Source organism: Pinus tabuliformis, chromosome 8, assembly GCF_031772625.1.
Source record: "Pinus tabuliformis cultivar Carrire ecotype Pingquan chromosome 8, CPIR1, whole genome shotgun sequence".
Lineage (NCBI taxonomy): Eukaryota > Viridiplantae > Streptophyta > Pinopsida > Pinales > Pinaceae > Pinus > Pinus tabuliformis.
Window position 1 is genome coordinate 73,814,002 of NC_142294.1, and position 25,834 is coordinate 73,839,835.

Consider the following 25,834-nt stretch of genomic DNA (forward strand, 5'->3'; position numbering starts at 1 on the left):
GGAATACCATTATCAATGAATTCCTTCAACCCATTATCCTCTAGTACTACCTCCATCTGGTCCTTCCATGCAACATAATTCGAGCTTCCCTCAAGGGAATACTCGAGCCTTAGCCCATTGAAATCTATCTTCTTAGTACTTAAGAAAACATGCAACCTGATCTGCAAATCTAAATCTCTTGCAATGACAACCTTGAAATATCTTCTCTACAGTGATTCCAACTCTCATACCATGTAGAAATTAGTGTGTAGATTCAAAACTTCTCATGAAATTTACTAAATCACAAGACTTGAAGCTACTCTACTGATCTACGGAAGTTAATTCACCATTTAAAACAAGAATTATTGAAATGCAAAAGGAAACATCACACATACATAGAGATTTATCTAGGGGAAAAAATTGCTCAAAACCGCTTACTATTTATATTTCATTAATCAGATAATAGAGAAGAAATACAATGCTTGCTCAAGCCTGGGCATACCCTGCAAGTGTATAAACTATCTATTTTCCTGATTGACTGAACCAGGCCCAACACTTAGCCAATTTCAAGCCTTCCGAAATTCCTATTTCATTGCGTTGTTCCCTTGGGAAATTTTCCCTATTATTTAGGAATTTCACATTAAGTAATTACGCAATTACCATAGGCCAATCCTCTGACTTCATGCACAACCTATACAATGTGGATTAGTTTACAATGGATAGTACACTACCCTAGAACTCCAATATCAACTGGGTAACTTGAATTCTATGCATGCAACAATTATTTTGGGTTGATTGATCAGTTAACTGGTTGATCATTAAGTGTGGTTGAAGATACACACCCATAACTTGACCTCCACTACTTCTTTTGACAATTAGAACTAGTTAAACTGATAATAACTCAAATTAAATGAAACAGATTGCTACAAATTAGAAATCAACCATGTAGAATTGAATTCAAGTATCTCCAACTCGAATTTATTGTGTTAACTGAGTGACAAGAGCCATGTCACCTCAGTTAACTACCTCCAAGTATTTCGCTGAAATTGAAAGTAGACTTTTAATCTAGTTTGACCAAGGAAAAGTCAAAACTATATTTTCTTGTTGCATTTTCAACAGTTTTAATGGAGGAATATAATATAAATTAGATAATTAAGTAACCTCCTTGAATACTTGATCATCTAACAAAGCGGAAGCATGTAGAAGAATCTCTACAATAAACAAAAACACATCTAAGCATTTTTTTTTTTCTAAGTAAAGACTAGTTCTATATTAAAAAAGTAAAAATATGTACATGGATTTCAGACCTTCCGAGGAGGCCGAGGCCAGTCCTCATACAATAAAACCTGGACCATACTGTCGACCCGTTCAAACTGATTTACAAAAAACACCCCATAGTTCTGATTTATCCTGACATTCTGACTAACTGGACTTAGACTGCAATTACCATAACCACCAGGGATCATAACTAGACAAAACCAGTTAACATAACTGACTCTAGTACAGAGAAGTATGACTGTAATAGACTGAGACAGACAGGAAGAAATAGATTGAGACATTAGACTGAAACAAACAGGATGAAATAGCTGCATAATCACCGACACAAGTACAAAAAAGCTTGACATATGCACCCGTTGAAGATTAGACCGCATGGCTGGGCGGCGCTTGCTGCTCCTCCTTCTCCGGACTTGGTGAGGCCAGCCAAGTGACATACCCTTCCTCATCCAGAATCGGCTCTCCACGAGAGTTAGTGACCAGGTGAAGGCAGCCAAAGCCATGCTGAGAGTGGTCGCTGGTCGTTTCCTTATCCATAGCAGGATTGGATGGCGGAGGGTCTTCCTGAACCGGAGCTTCCTGAACCGGGGCTTCCTGAACCGGGGCTTCTTCGAGACAATCAGCTCTGTAGACCAATCCATTCATATCCCCCAGGAGAATGCCACTTTCCTGAGCGCTTGGGGAAGCAGGGGAAGTCGAACTGGGGGTGCAGGGCTCCTCCTCAGAAATATACACAGTGCAATTGACCATCACCTCTGGTCTGATAAGCTGGCTCGGGAACCTGAGACGGAAGGATTGATAAGTGCCTTGCGGGACCAGTCTCTCCTGATCCGAACTCGGGGAAGAGGGGGGAACAGATGCAATTGGGGCTACAGGCTGCAAATCCGCATGAGCAGGGTTGGCTCTTATGCCAGACCGACCCCCTCGTCTCGGAACTCCCCTACTGCGCGGCATGGTGCTCAAAGCTAGAGACCCGAAAAGCCGTTCGAGCCTGAGAACACTGGAGGCGAGAGGATCCCTGCTCATATCACAAGCATCGACAGAGGAGCTTTGGCCATGAATTGGCATAGATTGCACAATATAAAGAACAGAGACATTTACCACCGCGGGAGTATGACGCTCAGCCATTAACCTGGTTCGCATCGAGGACAGAGCTGCCATGCTCGCCTTGAATGCAAATTCTCCTCGGGCCTGATTCAAAGTGCAGTCACCTGCCCTGAACATTAACTGATAACCACCATCCCGGACCTCCGAGTACACATGCCTGTCATCCGTCAGCGTCGATGGTGTCGTGGCGTGCTGCATATTTAATGACTTGAATAAACACCCGCATTCGAGTAAAACACATCTAAGCATTTGTATAGAAGCAATAATCTATTAATTTAGATGGATCAACAGTGACATATTGTCACCATGATCTACTCATTAAAGAACATAACACTGCGGTAGGATGTCAAGGAGGTTGATACTCAACCTATCCTTTCCAGTGTCCTATACAACCTTAAATATATGCAAAAAATATATATCTTATATTGGAAAAGGCATACATGCATACAAGTTTTGTCATAAAACAGAATCCAAAAACCTTGAATATTAACTCTCGGTAATAGCCAACTTTACAAATAAATCTCAGAGTTTTGGAATCAAAATCCAATCATTTTACATTACAAATCCAACAATATATAGAAAAGTGCATTTCCTAAACTTTTACAATATTTTTGGAAAAAAAATCTAAACAATGCACCAAAAATAGAAAACAAACTCAAAATAATTGCAGGAAATTTGGAGTTGTTTGCAACTCTTCTTCCTTGAAGTCTGGAGACTGATTCTTTGGTTGTTGATTTATTTCTTGAGGATTTTGGATATGATCCTTTTGATTGATGATTCTCTACCACATGTGTAACTAATACTTAACTAAGGGCGGAAGAAGATCAATATTTTTTCTTCAAAATAATATTTGACTGTCATTCATTTAGTTTATCATCTGTTGACTAAAATATTTGCTTGAAATCTGGGCATATCTTTGATGTTAAAAACATGTTCAACTGACCCCAATTCAATAAATTTTCCAACATAAATGAGGATGAGATTGATCTTTTTCTTGAAAATCTACTACTGGGTTCGCGCTTTTTTAAATTTCTCCCAAAATGTCCATACTAAAATTAACACAAGGGAACATTTCCTTGATTGTAATTTTAATTGGAGTAGGGAAAACATACTTTCAGACTAAAATTAACACAAGGGAACATTTCCTTGATTGTAATTTTAATTGGAGTAGGGAAAACATACTTTCAAATTTATCTTGAAGTGTAAACATATGTATAACCTAAACATTAAGAGTATACCTCTGCTCAATGATCATAGAGACTTGTGGGGATTAGACTCTTTTGGACTAAGAGTGTTGCTATGCTCTGATGCATTAGCCTTAATATATTTTCTAGCATTGTCTCAAAAAATACAATTGTTGGAAAAATCACAACCTGCACGCCAGATATAAAAGAACCATCAAATAACACCTGATAGATTTTCCACATAAAATAAAGTACCAATAATGAGAAGTGTAAAAATATTAAAAATGAGGTGGTCCCATTTGCTTGTAATTTTCGAACAAGATCGACAGTTCGGAGCAGTTCCTAATGCATCTAATAATACCCGATATCAAATCACTTGCCGAACTTGTACAGGTGAGGTGGTCCCATGAGTTATTTAGATAAAACCACCCATCACTTTAATCGACAACTCAAATCTATTACGAGGGAACTCTCTGTGGTTTCAAAAAAACATTGTGTGTGGTGTGGAGGGTGGTTTTCAAAACCACTCGGGATCCACGTGTTGTCAAATCTTCCAGGTTTGTCCATCCTTGACCTACCAAAGCTAATAAAATGTTGATTAATATTCACCTATAATAAAACAATGGCCACTTAACAAAGTTCTTGCCATGTTTATCCATATCTTGTGACTTAATCCAAAGATGGATTGCGGGGTGGGGGCTAGGGGGTCCTTGTGGTTTTCAGTTTTTGCAAGAGGGGGTCTGCAAGAAACAGTGGTTTTATAAAAAATTAATTGCAGAGCACCTCCCCGCCCCCCCTTTATTTTACTTCAGATGGGAAGGGGTCCCGCATTCCATCCTTTAACTATTGATTTCCAAGTGTGATTACCCACTGTTGAAAACTGGGAGCAATTTAACTATGAGTTGTTGTTATTGACCTCAAGACTAGTGGCATTTTTTTGGTTATGCTACTCTCAGACACCTGTGTGCACTTTTACTTATCGTTTATGGGGATATATCCCATATTATTTGGGAAAAATGTATATTGGTGTTTATATATGCCAACACCTGCAAGGCATACTGATATGTGGAACAAAGAAATAATTTCCCTTGTGGGCTACTCTTGTGGCTGGACATGTGACTTTGATTATGACCATCGTTGGTGGGATTTGATACTCGATGGGTATTGGATGTTGATGGTGTATGTGAGCACGATCTAGACTTGGAGATTGGGCTTGGACCAATATTAATATTAAATTTTAATAATAATTTTATATGGTAAATAAATAATTTAATTTTATAAAAATATATAATTATATTTCTATAGAATTAAAGTTATGTAAATAAATAAATAAATAAATAAATAAATAAATAAATAAATAAATAAATAAATAAAAAAAAAAAAATTATTATTAAAAATTACCTAGCAACTTGTATAGGGACCCTTTTTCCCAGAAAATTTGCATATGCCTCAAAATTTAGCTAGGAGATCAATTAGCAAATTTAAAAAAAAATTGTAGCTCTCCTATGGTAAAAAAAAGTTACGACAAGAAGAAAAAGAAAAAGGAAACATGGGTTTCATGCTCCATTTTGATGGTCATTTAGGTAAAGCATGAATAGAAATAAAGTTATGTAAATAAAACAAAATTATTATTAAAAATTACCCAGCAACTTGTATAGGGACCCTTTTTCCCAGAAAATTTGCATATGCCTCAAAATTTAGCTAGGAGATCAATTAGCAAATTTAAAAAAAAATTGTAGCTCTCCTATGGTAAAAAAAAGTTACGACAAGAAGAAAAAGAAAAAGGAAACATGTGTTTCATGCTCCATTTTGATGGTCATTTAGGTAAAGCATGTTCTTCATGCTTCTAGGGTTCGTCAATTTTTTCTTGAGTCAAATCATTTGTATAAAACCCTATCGGGCAAGTTGTAACATGAAAAAGATATTAATTTTAAGTCTAGAAAGTTCTATGAAACTCCAAGCATAAGTTTTTCCTAGAAGGTAGAAGTCGACATAAAAGAAGGAATTTGAACCCCACATATGTGTATAAATAGAAGCGTATTTGACTTCACTAGTCACCAATTCGATCTCTCTCAAGTAGAAGTTTAATCTAAAGCTAGGAATAAGGAGAAAGCACGAGTGAAGGTTTAGGAAGAAAGGAGATACCAAGAGGAAGAAAGAAAGATTTTTTTGGGCTCTATTCTCTCACATGTGCGAAAGTTAGGGTTTTTGCAGCTCTTTGAAAGGCCAAAATTGCAGGTCAAAGTTACAGGTTGAAGTTGTGGGTCAAAATTGAAGCTGGAAGCCAGTTGAAGCATAATTGATCCTTGTTGATTTGATTGATCTTTGACCTAATTGAAAGGGCAGGCTTGGAGTACTGACTTGACACTTGGAGGAGGACTTGGTCTAGGGTTTGGGTCTTAGTTTTCTCATTTGAAGTAGATTCTATAAGAAGAAAATAGATTTTATGGGTTTCCCCTTGGAGGGGTTTTTCCATGACTTGGAGCCTAATTTATGTGTCCAATGTATTTATTGTTTTACTCTTGATAATTGTTTGATTAAAATATATAATAAATAAATACAAGAAAATTAATAAATTTCACAAGAAATTATTAAGGTTAAGGAGAAAATTGACTTAATAGCTTCATGTTGATGGTGTTGGACTTGCCAACATTCAGGGGATCTCCCCAGTATGAAGTCCTAATCATACCTCACACTGTTTGGTGTAGGAATCCCATCCGGTATAAAGAACCGGTTTCCAAATCCTTAAAGGTTTAACTTGGCTCTAGTTGTCAGTACAAGGGAGTGATGCAATAGTGTCTTCAAAAAGTAAATGAGGTGTGTCTGGTGAGTGTGTAGTTGAAAATTTTTCAAGGTTCTTCTACTACAAAGGGGGGAGAAAATTGAGCCTCTAAATGAGAGGTAATAGTACCACCGAGGAAGAGACACACATGAACCAAAAGGATTTGTCTAACATCCAACATAATAGTCCACAATAGATGTGATGGTTGTTAAAACCAACAAACAAGGAAATATATGTCTAGTATCCCATGGAATAGTCCACAAGGATGGAAAAACAATAACAACGATTACAACACATTCTCAATAAGATAAGCACTAAAATAACTAAAATAGTTCAACTATCTTAGTACATGTGAAAGCAGACATGAAATACAAACGTTCATAGAATAGTCTTACAAACATTCATAGTCCATGCATGAAGAACGTGTTGGTCTTAAAAGGTTTCTGTTAGTAAGAATAAGTTCCAATACACATGTTTACAATGTACATCACTAGCCCCAATAGTAGGACATTGGAGCCACTCCTCGCTCCTTAAAGAACTAGTTGATCTCTCTAACGCCTTGTCGAAGGAGCCAAGGTGAAAATTCCTTTTCTCAGACAATGAGGGGGTATATATAACCAAGGGGTGATGCTTCCTCCTTGTGACTCTTTGACTACCCTAAATAATATTCAGTGTCCTATGACTTTTCAACTTACATGACTCTTCATATTCATGTGTGTCCTTTGGAATTCCACTTTCCAATACTTTTGAATACAATAAATATGGTCCAAAATAGTGATGTGGAATATGACCACTCATAACATGACATGACATGGACTACTTGGTGATGTGGAAATATCAAGTCATTGTTGCTGCTAAGTACTGGATGTCTTCTTGGATGTGCTTTCTCATCACCTCCGCATGGCTTGGTGATGTAGAGTATTCAATGATCTTTTGTCTTGGATGGTAGTCACAAACTTGTGTCCCTTTGCTTCCTCTTGATTGATCCAATTGTGAGTTCAGTTGCAAGAGAGTATTTAAGCATGCTTCCCTCCTTCTCCTTCTTCATCATCTCTCCATGACTTGATAGTGTACCTATTCCTGCAATTCACTCATGACGGAATGATATCAATCCGAAAACCCCCTAGTCTAAGATGATACATTATAATCCATGAACTAAGCCCAGGATAGGTCTTATATTGAGGAGGGGGGCCCAATGACTACGTATTGCATAGTTTAAATAGATAGTGGGAGAGCTTGGGTTCTGATACTGCGTAATGCGCAGCTCAAGGAGGCTTGAAGGGTAGAACTACATAGTTTCTGGAGGCAGTGGGGTCTAGCTGAGTGAAAGGACACTAGAGGAAGCATCTACATAATTTTGGAGGCCAAGGGAGGCTGGGATTATGCGCATTACATATTTCCAACAGATAAGGAAAAGGATTGAGGGTTGAAGATGTGAAGTGCACAGTTAAAGACAGACTGGGAGACACAACTGTGCAATTATGGAGGTCAAGGTCGAGAGTTGGACTCAGGAATTGCGTAGAGAAACAATCATGGAGGACAAGGACTGTGCATTATGCATCTCAAATTAGTAGGGTCGCAACCTAGAGGGTTGAGATTGCGCAGTGCACAGTTCAGTCGGGCCCTCGTGAAGCTAAGTTTCCTGGTTGGGAAGATTTTTTGAAAATCGCTAAGTGCGGGATGGGTGATGAACTGTGATGAACCTCCACTGTGATCACACACTTAGCATACTTTCATGATACGACAACATAGATCATCAGAACATGTAAACAAATCATTTCCCTTTGTGTGACTGCCTTATGACAAGATACGACAAGTGCGGAACTTAAGATAGGATTTAGGACGACCGTGATGACACTTGTGCGATAGTGCTCAAGACTTTGTATTTGGATGCGAAAGATGTTTACATGGTTGGGACAAGTCATATACGCAAAGACTGACCTTCAAACCCACCAAAAAAGGATCGCAAACATTATACGAAAACCAAACATGCCAAAAGACGATAGTTAATCCGACATGCAAAAGGGACCAAAGAACTTTGAGAAAGCTCATAAAATGAGCTCTAGTGTTTTTAACAACAATGGAAAAGACCGAGGAAGGCTCCAAAATTTGAGTGTAAGCCAAAATTTTGGAGGGTGTTGCAGCAACTACAACACTTGGTGACATAATGGTTGAACTCCAATTTCTCTATCTTGGTTAACTTATTTTGTGCAAGGCCTTGGTTCTCTAAGGAGTATTGATTCATCATGTAGATTACTTTGGCCTTCCCACTTACCCCGTGAGCATACATGCTCCCGTCTATACCTTCTCAGTTGAACACAACATAAGATTCAACATAATCACAATGTTTTGAGTTGGGCAGGGTAGTGTATCTTGCAAGTTTAATATTTTCAGAGTATAATTTTCATCTCTAGTGTTGCTCCACTGCCAGAAATCCTAGATAGTACCCCGATGGAGTCACACAGGAACACAACCATTGCTCTGCTGCTAGCGATCCTAGAGAGTACCCTGGCTAAGTTTCTTGCTTCACCTCTCTACGCAAGAAGCATTTCTCTTCTTTCACATTTATTTATTTATTTAAAGAGAATTGTGCATTGACACTTATTTATTTTGGGGTACAAGAGGGATCCTGAATTATTGAGAGAAGAAGAGGTTGTCCCTTCAGAGAAGCACATAGAGACCTCTGATTTAGGTTTACAGATTTAGATTTTTCCCTTCTCTGTTTCTACTAGTTTGATAAGCTTGAGAACACCAAAGCAAAAAAAGCGAGTATAGGAATGAGGTTTCTCGACTAGACATGGGTTCATGGTTGGACCAAAACCCTCCTTACAGATGGATCATATATTCTGATGGAACTTCAGTGGTAAAAAGGCATAACCAACACAAGGAAGATGTACAAAAGGCTAGCCAAATGCTGAAGTGTCACAAGCCTCTTTGTAGTTTATCCACACACACACTTAGAAGCCATAACATATTTATGCACAAAATTTATTCACATAATGAAAACCAACAGAATTCAACAAACAAACAAACAACAGACAAAAAAATAAAAGACTATGTACAAATTGTAGGGCATAGCCCCAGATTTTCATTGAAAATATTGTTTCAAGTCTTGGCCATTGACAGGGAGAGAGTTAATCTTCCCATCAAGTGATTGAAGACGATAAGTGTGTTGGACAAGCTTTTCATGCACCTTGAATGACCCAATACACTAGGACTAAAACTTAGTATGTTTTCCTTTGTCCTCGTGGGATTTATCCCACTTTAAGACTAAGTCACCCAAACTAAATTTGTTTTTCCTTGCAGACTTCTTGTTAAACCACCTCTTGATACAACTTTGGTGAAGTAAAATTTTTTCTTTAGCTTTCAACCTTTCTTCCTATAGCTTATGAAGAGTGTCCATCCTACACTAAACTAACAAACATGGCTTGCCTTGGGACTCTTGTGACAGGTAGAGAGTGGGAAAGTAGATGTTCGACAAGAGGATGGCTTCTTTTCTGTACAATAGGAAATAAGGGGAGGTGTTCAGGGAAGGTTTTGGTGTGACTCGGCTAGCCCATAAGGCATTCACCAAAGAAGAGTGCCAGTTTCATTTTAAAGATAATATGGTATTTTTGATAATGCAGATAAGATTTTTGTTTGTGGATTTAGCAAGACGTTCCCCTGCGGATAATAATTAGTTGAATGCTTCAATATGATACCATTTTCTAATGCAAAATCATAAAGTATTAACGATGAAAAGTATGTTGCATTTTCAAAAACAAGTGACGTAGGAATGCCCATTATGTTGTATTAATCACCTTTAGTTGATTAAGACTACAACCATTTAATTGTCAACCTAGGGTAGGTCTGTTTATTTCAAAGGAGTCTGCACTATCTGTGTCGATACACGAGAACCAAGGATGTAAATGGAAAAAATTAAAGAATGCCATTGAATCAATTGCAGAAATTAACATTCATGCAGAAATAAAACATAAAAACACTCTACAAGAATGGAATCACACTTTACATCTAACAGGAAAAAGGCACGCCACACATTGTACTGCTAACTACACCAGCTGGTCAACTACCATACTTCTAACCAAATCTGCGTAACAACGCATCATAAATATGGAATTGAAGTAGATCTATTCTACAAATTATACATTGATAGAAAAAACCATGCATATACTAAAAGAATGGAATAATAATATACAACTACTCTACCACTGCAACCCCTGCTAAAGAGGAGGGCCCTTCCTCCCTAGCAGGGCACAAGAATGAACACGAACTTAGTTAAGAATTCAACTTAGAATAGTCACAACATCACCATAGTGTCTTGATAGTAAAAATAATTAAGAATTATAGGATCAAAGTAGCAGTGCTCTCCATGCCATCCCCCGTGGCCAAGGGATTGAGTTTCTCTTATAGAAATTACATACCCAAAAATCAGGAACAAATTAGTCATGAGAATCTCCTGATTCTCATGTTGATGAATAAAATAGAAATTGTTATAACAAGTTCCTAAATACAAGTTCTGTTCAAATAAATCAGTTGGAATCATAAGCACTTAGATCTGACACTTTCTAAATAGATAATTCGTAACTCTTGTTGGGAGCAGGATCCCCCAAGGGTAGTTTTGGGGCTAAAATCCCATGTTTAAGTCAAGTTTTTGTAATATTATTGTAAAGACTCCAGATTTTGTGGTCACAAAGTGCAAAGGTATTACATGTCACAAAGGGTAGTCCGTCCTTAGTTTTGTAAAGTAAATTCGGTTGTAAGAGATCTACCCATGGTCCACAGACCATGGGATTGTATAAAAAGAGCTAAGCTCTAAGTAGTTAGAAGTATGGAAGAAGTAACCGAGTCATAGCTTTAGAGCAAGAAGTCTAAGTATTGGGTTGTAGCGTAGGTAGAGGCTCTACAGTTGAGTGCGCAGAGGCCTATGGTAGAAGTCCGTAGTTGAGTGCACAGAGGCCTATGGTAGAATTCCGCAGTTGAGTGTGTGGACCCCTGCAACTATGTGCGTAGGGTGAACAGAGTCTGTAACACTTGAAAGATATTAATAAAAGGAGTTATTCTACAACTTCTGTGTATTTGTTCTGTTGATGGATTTGGATATTTTGTGTATGAATTTCCTTTGTTATGCTTTTATGTTGCGCGAATGAATACAGTTACATTGAATAATTAAACGCAATTACAAATATCTAATTACGCAGTGATAAACTTAAGTATTCGGAAAAATAAGAAAATCACTTAGGGTAATTAAGGAATCTGCATGGCGCACTACCATAGTGCAAAAGTACCTGAGCCCCAGGTTAGGGTTGCGTGAAGGTTGATCGTATACTTTCGTGAAGGTATTGAAAGCCAGAATAGAGGGTTTGTCTTACAAGCCCTAGAGCGAGATCACCTGTGCAAAGGCAAGGATAGAAGAGATCAAACGACATCACAACCATCTCAGGGTGTGGAAACTTGGTTCTAGCATCCCCCCATACTGCTTCAGGTGAGACTTTGGTCCGCACTCCGTGGGCTGATGCCGAAAGGGCTAGTAGTGTAGGGATTTGTTTGGCTAAATAACACTGAACCTGGGTCAGGTCCCCTCAAGCCAACAAATGGTTCCGTTGTCGGGACCGGAATCTGCATAAGAGATGTGTGATGTTGTATCATTGGAATCCAACTAAGAAGGAGATTAGAGACTGGTTGGATAGAAAGATCCATGAATTCGCGGCACAAGAGAACAGAAACCCACGACTGACAAAGGAATAGTGGTTGGACTGATACTTGTATACATAGATCCACGAGATCTTTTTCTTCTCTTTCCCTATTGAGTTATACGAGTGGATCGCGAAGCTAGCAGATAGCCAAGGAAGGTGGAAACTTGACGGTCCTATTGTGTGGACCCCAGAGCTAGTGCGAAGGTTGGAAGCATCAGAGGATAAGATCACCCGCGTTGTCGATCATTGGCTTGATCGCGTCATAGGAGGATTTGTGACTGAATTCGTGGTCGACACCTCAGTCAGCTATAGCGAGGTGGAGCGACACTTTTTCAAAGGATCGAGAGGTAAGTACGTGTGATGCAGGTAAGTTCCCTCTGCGGACAGAGGCAACCACTCTAGCCCTAGAGTGGGTCTAGTCACAACAAAGACAATACCAAAGAAAATTTCCTTAGAAAGTTGATGTCATGAAGGCCTACCTTCAAATTGTTGTTCGATGAAGTCCTTGTTGTGTTGCTCCAGCTCTTGTTCTTCTAATCACTTGTACTTGAAAACAACATACAAAACACAACCACGAACATACTAGAGTACGACAAAAAAAATCTACTTAAAGAGTCAAGGAGCTTCAAGTTATCAATACGCAATTCAACATAAGATATAGGAAATAAGCTATTGATTTGTATTAATGTAAATTGAAGTAAAACTTACAACCAAGCCTTGACGTTGTAAGTTTCCTTGAAGTGTCCTATCAGCATGTCTCCACAAGAATTCACTAATGAACTGTCTCCCAAAAGGACAAACAACTCTGTCTCCTACCCAAAAGGCTAATGCTAGAAAATTCTTACAATCAAGCCAACTCCACTGAAAACCATCCCAAGCTAAGTTATATAAGAGGCTACTTCCACACTCTAGCAAAAACTCTCTACTTCTACTACTGAATTCTTGAACTTTGAAGCTAGCTAATATTAGTCATGGAGGAAGTATTTATAAGAGGAGGAGCTTCCATAAGAAATGGGATAAATAGCTTATCCCTTTGAGAGGTTGCACAAAAGATGGAACAACCATCCCAAAGGAGAGAGGTGAGCTCATCTGGTCCAACAACCAACCCTAGGACCACCCATGAAGCTGTTACACTTTGAAGCTTCGACGAGTTGTTTAAAAAACTTGCCAAAAGTAGCTCGTTGCGAGTGCAACACAGAGACAGAGTGACGACTTCGCTAGGGCTAGTTCAATCTTGGCCATCTTCGCAGGTGGAACAACTGATATCCTATGACGACCCAAAAACATAGGTAAAAAAGGGTTTGCTACAGGAGTAGTGAACTAAGGTATTCTTCCTGAGATGACAAGGAAGAGATTGACACATAATTTGCAACATGACACAAGGCAGATGTCAATGGCACGGACTGCAGTGTCCGGGATCAGGGAATGCGAGGTCGGTGACAAATTACTATGTAACAGTACATAAAAGATTTGAATACTTGGATTAAAACAGTGTTGTTTAGAAAATAGGTTATGCAGCTACCTTGATGTTCGAGACTACACGACACGGAAAAACTTACAGGAACAAAGGAAAAAAGGGTTTGGAGTATAGCCCTTGATTTCACCTTCGCGAAGAGACGAAGAAGGGATAGCGAAGGTTTCTCCATGAAGTGCTATTCAGTTAATAAGACAAGGATTCTCGAAAATACCACCTCCACCACACCACCTCTGACTTCACCACCATTGCCTCCAACTTCACCCATACCACCTCCACCTCCAATGAGATTCAGTATGGCAATTACAGTGAAGTTTTCTTTGTTCAAAGGCTTGGGAAATGAGGACCCAGACCAATTCTAGTTCGTTGTGAGGGTTGTATGGGAAGCTCAAGGTGTTATAGATCATCATATAAATAAGACGACACTAGTTATTGCTCTGCAAGATCACGCGCAAATCTAGTATATTAAGTACTCTAATGATAACCCGAATGCTGGAGTAGCAGACATCTAGGCAGCACTAAATAGGGAATTTAGCAGGCCTAAATATGATGTGCAACCAATTGTGGGATTCAAAGAGATCGCGATGCAACAGGGTGAGACGCCTTGGGAACTAGATCAGAGGCTGAAGTGTACAATCCATGAATCCAATATGAATTTGACATATGGACAGCGTCGTGAGTGGTTTGTGGCTTCGCTACCACCACACTTAAGGAGTGCATTGTCACAGCAGAAGATAACAACTCAGGTAGAGGCCTTGGAGATTTCCATGAGACTACATGAGACTCCGATACAAGATCCTAATCTAGGAGTTCAGCAGATCCATGTGCAGCTGAAGAATCTGTGCCTTGAGATGCAAAGTCTGAAGCAGGATAGGACAGTTCGGCCAGAGGTACGTGAGGAGGTATGGTGCTTGAAATGCAAGAGTCAGGGTCATGACAAAGACCATTGCCCGGTCTTTGAAAATTACATTGCAGGAGGAGGACCGATGCCTTTAAGGTTGGAAGCTCAAGCAGGACCTAGCGTGGGGCCTGCATTATGGTGCGCTATCTGTCAGGTAGCCAGAAAACATGCCATAGATAACTATCACTTGCTACAGAAGTATGTACAAGCACCACAACAACTGTTCTGCAAATTTTGTAGGTCGGTAGGACATGATAAATGTAATTATAGGAGCTATGAATTGATGATGGATAAAACTCCCACCTACAGGGTTCAGGCCGAAATGTGGCCCCTTGACTAGAATGTAGGGATAGGGCAGATAGGATTTCAGGGGAGCAGACAAGGCCGAGGCGGAGGAGGACCTGGTAGAGGTCGAGGACAGTTGATTTGCTACAATTGCGGAGGACCAGGACACTTTTCCCGTGATTTCACTAATCCATCGCGTCCATCGTGTAAGTATTTCACGCTATTTGATCATGAAAAAAAAGATTGTCCTACACTGATAGCTAGGATATGTGACAAAGGGGTGCTACCACCTCCGTTGACTCAAAATCTGCAAATGATGAGATTGAGCCATGCGAGGAAGATCCAAATGTACATATAGTACTCAGAAGTGGAATCGCAACGGGAGATGACAAGGGGAAGAAACCAAAAGACAGTACATGGGTTAGCAAAGCCCTGGCGAAAGATGCTCAGTTCAATTTGGAGCACGCTCGTGAAGCCTTCATGGAAGCTAAAAAGAGCTTCGCTGAGGCCTCCACCTCAGGAAGCAAGAATAAGCCTGAGTCAGAGTTGGACCCCTCTATGCTCACAACTTTCCTGGAAACCTGTATGAAGTTATTGCGCGATAGTAAGGATGTGAAGGGTTACAAGAACTCATCAATAGATGTGTTGGAACCACGCTAGGTGAGCCACGCGTAATATGAAAGATTGGCAAGCATAAAACAAGGACGGGACAGGAGATGACACTGATTGCACAAATCAGAGAGTACGAAATGGATCAGGTCATTTTGGACCTAGCGTTAGATGTAAATGTCCTACCAAAGTAGACTTGGGAGCAAATGGGGAGACCTGCACTGTAATAGTCTCTGATTCAACTAAGGATGGCGAATCAGCAGAAAATCATCCCCATGGAGCGGCTGCAAGGGGTGACCATGGATATTGAGGGAGCGAGTGCGCTGGCAGATTTTGAAGTAATAGAGATAGTGGATGACAGCAATCCCTACCCTGTGCTCCTGAGAATTGACTAGGCTACTGATATGAATGGAGTAATCAATTTGAAGAAGCGAAATATGATCTTTAAGAAGAAATCACTACACATAATAATACCCCTCGATCATGCTGAAGGATCGCGCTATACTAAACATGTCCGTGATTATGAGAGTGATGATGACTTGGACTGTATCTATAGGATAACAGCGTGAGACCAAGATTGGGTGAATCCCACTGCGGATGGACAGATTACATGGGATCGTGAGAGTTCCTGCACTTTGGACTCCGACGAAGAAATAGAATGCTGACAAAATCAGTTACATGAAGTAACTACGCTGAAATTGGAACACGATGACCTGGTCGTTGCATTGTGTGTCATTAGAGGTAAGAAATCTACCTATTTATGATGGTTTGAATGAGGCAGATATATTTATAGATGCATTTGAAAGGGAGGTACCAGAAACTCATCGCTTCCAGACCTTAGATTGGTCATTATGCGCTACGACCGCAAGATGGTGGGGTACGCACAAGGGAAGCTTTGATGATTGGAACGAATGTGGGAGGATGATGAGAACACGATTTGGGAAGCCTAAGATGTGACTGATAGATAAGTATGATGGGTAGAATGATCTGCATGCGCATTTGGCCAAATGGATGCAGGCTTATGGAGAAAAGCCCCAACTTGAGTGGGTGCACCTGTTCTGTCATACCCTAGATGTTATCTCAATGAACTGGTATATATAAACAGATCTCCGCCATCGGATAGGTGAATGGGATATCTTGTGCAAAGGATTCATGATTCCATTCAGTTTTTAGGATGGCTTTGACAGTATTGATGAAGCACTACAAGAGGTGAAAGTAGTTATCTTTAGGATATCGTAGGATCCTTTAGATATGATTCAACATGAATGGGCTACTCAGCTGAGTCACGTGCTCGAATGTTATAATATAACTGCTAAAGCAGAGGACGAAGATCCATGGAATATTAACATTCCAGAAACAGAAGGCCACCGCGAGGTTTAAGGACTACAGATTGAGAACCCTGATATAACTGCGCCAGTGAAAACAAAACAAGTGAACATTGGTATGGAGGTGGAACCCAAATTCATGAATATTGGAAACTACTGGGACAACATGACGGTGGATAAGGTCGCTAAATTTCTTTGTGAATACTAGGACTTATTACCTACCAAGTTTACGGATCTGAAAGGAATAATCGGAGACTTAGGAATGATGAAAATCATGTTAAAACCCGACGCGAAGCCAGTTAAGCAGAGACCTTATCTCCTCAATCTGAAATACAAGGAAAAGGTCCGCTTAGAGCTAGCCAAGATGCTAGCGGTAGGCATCATTGAGCCTGTGGAAGAATCCGATTGGGTAAGCCCAATGGTGGTGCAACAGAAGAAGCAGAAGGATGAGATACGGATATGTGTGGATCTCAGAGAACTAAATGACGCTTGTGTGCATGATCCTTTCCTGACTCCATTCACAGATGAAGTGTTGGACAATGTAGGTGGCCAGGAAGCATATTGCTTCACTGATGGGTTCTCTGGTACTGCCAAATCAAAACCACGCTAGAGGATAGGTGCAAGACAACCTTCAGGATTGAGTGGGGTTGTTTTCAATACACTCTAATGCCGTTTGGATTGAAGAATGCGCCTGCAATATTTTCACGGGTGGTTGTTGAGGCATTCAAGGAATTTATTCATAAGTTCCTGGAGGTATATTTTGATGACTGGACTATATTTGGGTTGGTTAAGTGCCACGTAGAAAGCTTGTGCTTGATGCTAGATACCTATCGAAGATACCAGATCATGCTCAATCTCAAGAAGTGTCTATTTTGTGTTCCTTTTGGGAACCTATTGGGGCATGTGGTTTGCAGACAATGATTGATGGTAGACCCCGCGAAGATTGTGACGATACTGAACTTGGAAGCATTGAGGAGTGTGAAACAACTGTGTGCTACTAAGGGACATACGGGATATTATAGAAAGTTTATCAAAAGCTATGCCCAGATCACCACGCTAATGGAAACATTGTTGAAGAAGGATGTCACGTTCTGTTGGAACGATGAATGTAAGAAAAACTTGGATATATTTAAAGAAAAGATGGTTACCATGCCGATTCTAGTCTTCCCAAACTAGAAGAGAGAGTTTCATGTACATGTCGACGCGTCATGTATAGTGCTGTGGGTAGTACTAACACAGGATGGCGGAGAAGGCTTGGACCATCCTATTGCATTTGCAAGCGGCAAATTATCCAAAGCAGAGAATAACTATTCTACAACTAAACACGAGGGGCTAACTATGGTGTATGCACTCCAGAAGTACCGACACTACATGCTAGGAGGCCATTTTAAGATGTATACGGATCACTCCGCGCTGAAGTACTTGGTCAATAACCCTGTGTTGGGGGGGCGAATCTGCAGATGGCTCTTATTGTTCCAAGAGTACGATTTTGAAGTTGTTGTGAATCCTGGAAGATTGAACGCAAGACCAGACCATATGTCACGCATCGAGACAGGGGAGGAGCCTACTAACTTCTAAGAAGGATTTCCTGATGCGCAGTTGTTTGTAGTGTGTGTCGCAGATGGTCATTTTGAGGATATAATACACTTCCTAACAACAGGAACTGCACCAAAAGGATACTCTGTCCAACAAAAGAAGGAATTAGTGGTGTGCGCAGTAGATTTCTTTGTCATTGCTAGGCATCTATACAATATGGGGACTGATGACATATTGCTAAGGTATGTACCTAAGTTCGAAAAAAGCAGCATCCTTACAGATGCTCATGGGGGCACCACGAGAGGACATTATGCAGGGAGAGAAACAACGCAGAAGATTCTACACGCAGGGTTGTGGTGGCCAACCCTTCATCAAGATTCAAAAGCATATTGCAAGGCATGTGATGTATTTCAAAGAACAGGCAGGCCATCATAGAGGGATGAAATTCCTTTGAATCCACAAATGACATTGCAACCCTCCGAGAAGTGGGCAATAGATTTTGTATGACCCATTCAGCCACAAGGAAAGACAAGAGCAAGGTACACTATCATGCGACAGAGTATTTGACTATTTGAGCATGTACTGATGCGATTTAAATGTCCAAGGACCTTGATGAGTGATTGTGGTACACACTTCCTGAATGAGACGATCAACGCATTAATGGAGGAATTTCAGGTATATCACCACAAGAGAACACCTTATCACCCACAGGCTAATGGGATAGTGGAGGCGTTCAACAAAGTGCTTGAAAACATGCTGACAAAGGTTTGTAATGCTCAACGAAGTGATTAGGACCTACGCGTACTTGCAGTATTGTGGGCTTATCGAACGACATGCAATAAGTTGACGGGACAAACCCCTTTTAGGCTTGTCTATGATGTGGAAGTTGTAATGCCTATGGAATACATCGTGCCTAGTCTACGCATAGTAGCGCTCACAAGCATGACAGATCACGGAGCCCTGGAAGAGAGGCTCGCGCAGCTGAATGAGCTCAAGGAAGAAAGATTTTTGGTTGGATTTCACCAGCAGGTCCAAAAGCAGGGTGAAAAGGCATGTCATGATCGACACATCAAGCTACATACATTTAAGGAAATGATCTGGTTTTGTTGTATGATAGTAAGTTTGATAGATTCCTTGGAAAATTCAGGATTCATTGGTTAGGGCCTTATGTTATTAAGGATATTACCAACGGAGGAGCGGTACATATGGTCAAGTTAAATAGAGAACCCTTGCCAGGAAAGGTGAATGCCAGTTGCTTGAAGCCATACACCAGTGGTCTGGCCATGTGACTAAATGAAAGTAGCACAGTCTTAGTGCTCCAAGAAGATGAAAGGAGGCATGAGACTATAAACTACACTGCCTAAGTTGGGGAGCTGCAAAATTGGAAGATGGTGCGAAGCAAGGACGTGTCACTGGGTTCGTGACAACATGGAGGGAGCTATGCTATCTAGGGAGAAATCATGCAGGTCAGCTGGAAAGTGGCCGTTAAAGTCACTATTCATGAAAAGATGGCAGAAGTGAGGCCAAATGGAGCGGGCAACCAACATTTAAGACAAAATTTATGGCTTAGATCCTTGAAAATCTGTCTCCAATCCAGCATTAATGAACCGATTTCAAGGACACTAGGCACAAAGATGGGGATGACTGCATTGGAGCCACAGAAGTGGCTCAGAGGAGGAGAGAAGGCAAGATTACTCAACCTGCTCTGGGTGCCGCACTATAACCGCATCCTCGTGACAACTTTAGTCATCAAGCAGCTGCTATGCTTGGTGCATGATGGGTGTTTGTGGCTAGAGTAGCTGATACCCATCGCTGATATGTTGATTCACTGCATAACACGCCTGCTATTATAGGCAAAAAACTAGAGATGATATTTGGTGGCAAGGGTGGTGAGCTGGGGCTCGTAGAGTCAATGAAAGAGAAGTTCAAATTGGTGAAGAAGCCGCGTGGGTACACAATCTCCAACATCTGTGACCCCACTGTGAAGGTGGAAATGTAGATGCTTGTAGGGAAGGTGATGCGAAAGTGTCACACTGATGAGGTGCTAGCATCTTTCATCGTGCTCGCACAACAGTGCGCGGAAGGAGTCCAGTTTAACTGGTCAAACTACCTTTGCGGCGAGTTCTTGGAAAACTATCGTGAGGTGCAAGAGAAAAGCAAGACGTTCCACTACACGTGGCTCTTGCTATCGATTGTGCTCATAGTGTGGGAGCTACCAGAAGAGAGCCAATTCCCCTCAGTCACGTCGGACCTTCCTGAAGCAGCAAAGTACACTTCGCTGTGGGTGACCAAGGACACAGAGCGCATGTGAGATAGTAAGATCTTCTAGATCTTGATGGAAATGAACATCAGGATGGCTATCAATCGCAAGCCACGATTGTCGCCCACAATATATGCTAACCTGCAGAGCTATGCCGAATTCAAAGCTGATTTCCATCAGATATCAATCAGGGCATGGAAGGACCCTGTGCAGAAGTGGTACGACTTGTCGTACCTAGCCACAAATGATGCCATTGATGCGGTATTGGATAAATGGCCAGCGGAGTGGCGCACCACCACGGACTTGGCGATGGGTGGAAGCAAGTCCACTGCACAAAAGAAGAAGGATGAGGCCAAGCTAAAGATGGCGCAGCTGGTCGAAAAGAGGAAGAAGGAGGCCGCTGAGAAGGCCAAGGCAGAATAGACAGGGAAGGAGCCAAGAAAACAGACAGGTGGCACAAAGCAGGGCTCTGACAAAGGCATGCGGTCGCCTTCACCTGAAACTAAAGAAGAGGACACAGAGTAGCACAGTGCAAACCCTCAGGAGATGTCCGACCGCATTAAGTGCCTGAGAGAGCTAGAAAAGGGAGGGTCTAGAAAGAAATCAAAAGTGACCAAGACCTTGTTGGACCCTATCACACTAATGGAGGGAGATTTATATGACATTGGTGACACAGTCAGAGATGTCACCGTAGAGGCCCTGCAGCAATTTGAAAAGTAGCAGCAGATCATCCTAGGGGCCATCCAGATGGGACTGTAGGAGTTGCAGACCCATGCATCACAAGTTGGTACGGTGTCTACCAACTTGGTTATCGGCACATCAAAGGCTACCGATATGCTGCGCACGAAGGCTTTTAGTGTGCTAGTGTTGTCAGATGGAGCACTGACAATAGAAAATGAGACTGACAGGCCCACTATTAGCACCTTGAAGGGAGTGGGATTGAACCTGGCAGAGCTCCCGCGCAAAGTAGTCCACTCCTTGTAGGATGGAGTAATTGCAGAGTTGAGGGCCTGCGAGCACCACACCCTCCAAGTGATCAACGAACAAAGAATAAACAATGAGCAGATGGCCTGATAGAGGGATGCTGCCATTGCCGTCGAGACCAAGGTGACCAAACAGAGTAAGAAGATCATACAGGTTGTGGTGGAGGCCTACAGAATGGTCCCGGAATTGGCCATTCCGGAGGAGGAGCCCATCGAGCTCCGCATCTGTAAATTGGACACAAGGGTGTGTGACACTCGGACGGAGATGGTGCAGGTTTAGTTGGAGTTGAACTTGCAGATTATAGAGCTCCAGTTGAGGGCTCAGTGTTCAACACCACCAAAGGTAAAGGAATAGTGGGTGGCCACTGTCACAGAGGCAGTTGCGGTAGTGGAGAGTGCAGTAGCAAACTAAACCCAGTTGTTTGAACAATCATTTGAGGTCCTAACTAGCTTGTAGGAGGACCTAAACATCCAGAGAATAGAGACGAAAGCACACGAACTCCAGTAATGCTATGATGAAGTTAAGGGCAAAACGTGAATCGTCGCGCTGACACAGAGGTTAGCCAAGCTGCAGGAATCCAAGCAGTTGAAGGAACAGGTGGACGCAGCGCTACACAAAGAAGTAGTGCTGAAGGCGCAAATAAAGCCCTGGCTAGAGGAAGCATATGTAGTGACAAGAAAAATTGAAGGCAAGCTTTTAACTCTGCAAGCGACGCAACAACATCTTCAAGCTGACAGAGTAGGGGTAGTAACTGAGAAGACAATCGAAGATGCAAAGCAGACAACAACTCAGTACACAACTGAAGTTGCGGTCATCAGGGTCGAGTTGGATGGGCTTCGTACAAAGATCTCTGTGCCTACCGAGTGACTTGAGGGCGAGTCATGATTTTTGTGTTGGGGGCCTGTTCGGAGTGGAATCCCCCAAGGGCAGTTTTGGGGCTAAAAGCCCATGTTTAAGTCAAATATTTGTAATATTATTGTAAATACTCCGTATTTTGTGGTCGTGGACTGTGAAGGTATTATGTGTCAGAAAGGGTAGTCCGCCCTTAGTTTTGTAAAGTAAATTTGACTGTAAGAGATCTACCCATGGTCCATGGACCATGGGATTGTATAAAAAGAGCTAAGCTCTAAGTAGTTAGAAGGATGGAAGAAGTAAGAGAGTCATAGCTTTAGAGCAAGAAGTCTAAGTCTTGGGTTGTAGCATAGGTAGAGGCTCTGCAACTGAGTGCGCAGAGGCCTAGGGTAGAAGTCCGCAACTGAGTGCACGAACCCCTGCAACTGTGTGCGCAGGGTGAACAGAGTCTATAACACTTGGAAGATATTAATAAAAGGAGTTATTCTACAATTTCTGTGTATTTGTTCTGTTGATGGGTTTGGATATTTTGTGTATGAATTTCCTTTGTTATGCTTCTATGTTGCGTGAATGAATACAGTTACATTGAATAATTAAACGCAATTACAAATATCTAATTACGCGGTGATAAACTTAAGTATTCAGCAAAATAAGCAAATCACTTAAGGTAATTAAGGAATTTGCATAGCGTGCTTCCATAGCAGCGCGAAAGTACCTAAGCCCCAGGTTAGGGCTGTGTGAAGGTTGATCGTATACTTTCGCAAAGGTATTGAAAGTCGGAATAGAGGGTTTGTCTTACAAGCCCTAGAGCGAGATCACTTGTACAAAGGCAGGGATAGAAGAGATCAAATGACATCAAAACCATCTCAGGGTGCGGAAACTTGGTTCCAACATCCCCCCATACTACTTCGGGTGAGACTTCGGTCCGCACTTCGTGGGTTGATGACAAAAGGGCTTGTAGTGTAGGGATTTGTTTGGCTAAAAAGCGTTGAACCTGGGTCAGGCCCCCTCAAGCCAAGAACTCTCCAATAGCTGTCGTGTGGAATAGTACCCACAGCTTGACATCTACGGCGTAAAAACATCTTGCGGTAAACTAATAGTTTGGGATGTAACAACAATATTGGTAACAACAACGACTTGTAACGACACCCGAAATATAACAACAACAATATGTAATAGTAATGCGATGTAACAAAGAAGTCCGTGACAACAACACAGTGTAACAACAAAGTCTGTGACAGCACACAGAGTGTAACAACAATCTGTTTCATCATGCTCATAGATCAATCAACGTAGTTGTTCATTTCATAACCTTGTTCTCACGGGTAGCACCTGAAAAAGAGGAAAGGAACCAAAAGACTTCTCCGACATTTGCCCCAGTTAGCCATAAAAAGGAATATTGCATCATTATATCTAGAAAAAATGGAAAAATAACATGATGACAAAATATGTTGTTCATAATAAAGAAAGAGGCGGTTAATATGCAAAGTTCTGTAGGTTTGGAGGGAAAAAGGTCAAAAATGGGGAAAGAAAGTATAAAATATAGGTACAAAAGCTACACCCAACATCTCCCCCCAACTGAAGCAATTGCATGTCCTCATGCAAAACCTCAGTTGCCACTGTTGTATCTCCGATGCAGATCTGTAAAGTTATAAGCACTGACAGTGTCTTCATTAGCAGACCTGTATCCCTGAGTAGCCATCAATTGTCATGGCCAAGAGTCCTCTTCATAATCACACAAGTGGTAATGAGATTGATATTCCTCCACTCACAACCAAATCAGAGTGTATCTAAACCTAAGCCCGATCTAGAAGGCTCCCAATGTTTTCACCACCCAGGCATATTCTGGTACTCATGTAACAACAGTCACAAAATTCTGGAACCCGAAAGGATCCCCTTCTTGTAATCCGACACTATTGGCTTATGTGCGCTTGAGGCACCCTGTTAGTGCTTGGCTTTTCATTTGTGCATAAATATTAAGGCAAAACCCCACAATCCTCTTTTTGTAGGCAGCTGCCTGCTCCCTAACATCTGGAGTACTTAAGAATAATTTGAACTCACGTCTCAATTCAATGGCCATTCCCGGTTCTTCCCTAATCCATAATGTTTCTTTTTCCTCATTAGTTTCAGCCGACTTCATGGCCAAGTGCTATTCAATTTTATTTCTCATAAAATAAATAAAGGTGCATAACTGCAAATCCCCCATATAAGAGAAAATAGTTTCCACCATATTTATACTAGCATATTCACAAATCATATTATGTAAAAATACCTCACAAAGTAAGCTTTGTTCATCAAAGTTACAGGCACGAAAAACTTCTAGGAAAGGATGGGTAGAAGTACCCATATATGGTTTGTTTTCAAGAACTGGTCTTAATTGAAATAAATAATATCATTCCCATAGGAAAATTAGATATGATGGGGAAGGCCTCCTGTAGCCTAACAGGTTCAGGGCAAGCTCATAAATCTTTTTCTTATTGTCTATTAGGTCCAGAACCTACTCCTGTAGCAGCTGTAGTTGTTCTTCTTTCTTCTTCATAGCTTCTTTACTCCTCTGTTTTTCCCATCCTTTCACAATCTCCTTCTCTTCCCACTTCTCCCAAAGTGAATTCATCATTTTCTGATGTTCCCTAAGTGATATCACTCCCTCTTGTAGAGTGAGTGCCTGCTGTTTCCATTTTTGTAATTCCGATATCAACAAAACTCTTTCCAAACACCATCCTTCATCAGGACCCTATGTTCTCTCACATGCAATATCAACTAAAGGTGTAATAGCCTCCCGAGGGTGGAGCTGCTCCATTTTGGTTGTTGGTTCTTGTGTAACAACAACGTCATCAATGGGTTCTTGTGTAACAACTTCTTCTTTTTCTCCTTGGTTAGATTCTGCTTCCACTTCTAGTTCTTGTGTAACAGTACTGTCATCCACAGGTTCTTGTGTATTAGCTTCCAAGTTACTCTCTATGGGGTGCTCCATTTCAGTTTTTGGTTCTTGTGTATCAGTAGCGTCTTTAACGGGTTCATGTGTGTTAGCTTCCCAGGACTCAGTTTGTGTTTCCCTCGAAAAAGTTCTCATTGCATAGACTCTGTACCCTGCTGCTGCTAGTTCTTTAGCACAGGTCGTGCATATAGTTTCCAAGACATTTTCCTCCCTAACCCTATTTACAGCCTCAACCAAGGTATCTAACCCCGAGACCCTTGATTCCACCTTACTCTCTACTAACTGTTGTCTTAACTTTTCATTTTCTCTCTCTAAATTTCTAATTTTAAGCAGCAATGATCTGGTCTCGTTCTTACCTAGTGAGGAGGGTCCCTCCAGTCGAGTCTTCTCTTCTTCTTTCTAATTTGTCACTTTCTCACTCTTCTCAGATGTGGATGGGGGTTTTGTATGTCCACTAACCTTCACTCTCTGCTTCGGTCGCTTATCACCTATTGGCTTGTTAACTGGTCTATTTTCACCACTTACTTTCAAAGGCTAGGCATGTTCCTTAGTTTCCTCCGGAGCTTCCTCAGAAGTCCTGACTTTCTTTCTTTGAGAAGTCCTAGCCTTCTTCCTCATGAACTCATCCCATCTCTTTCCATGTTGACCTA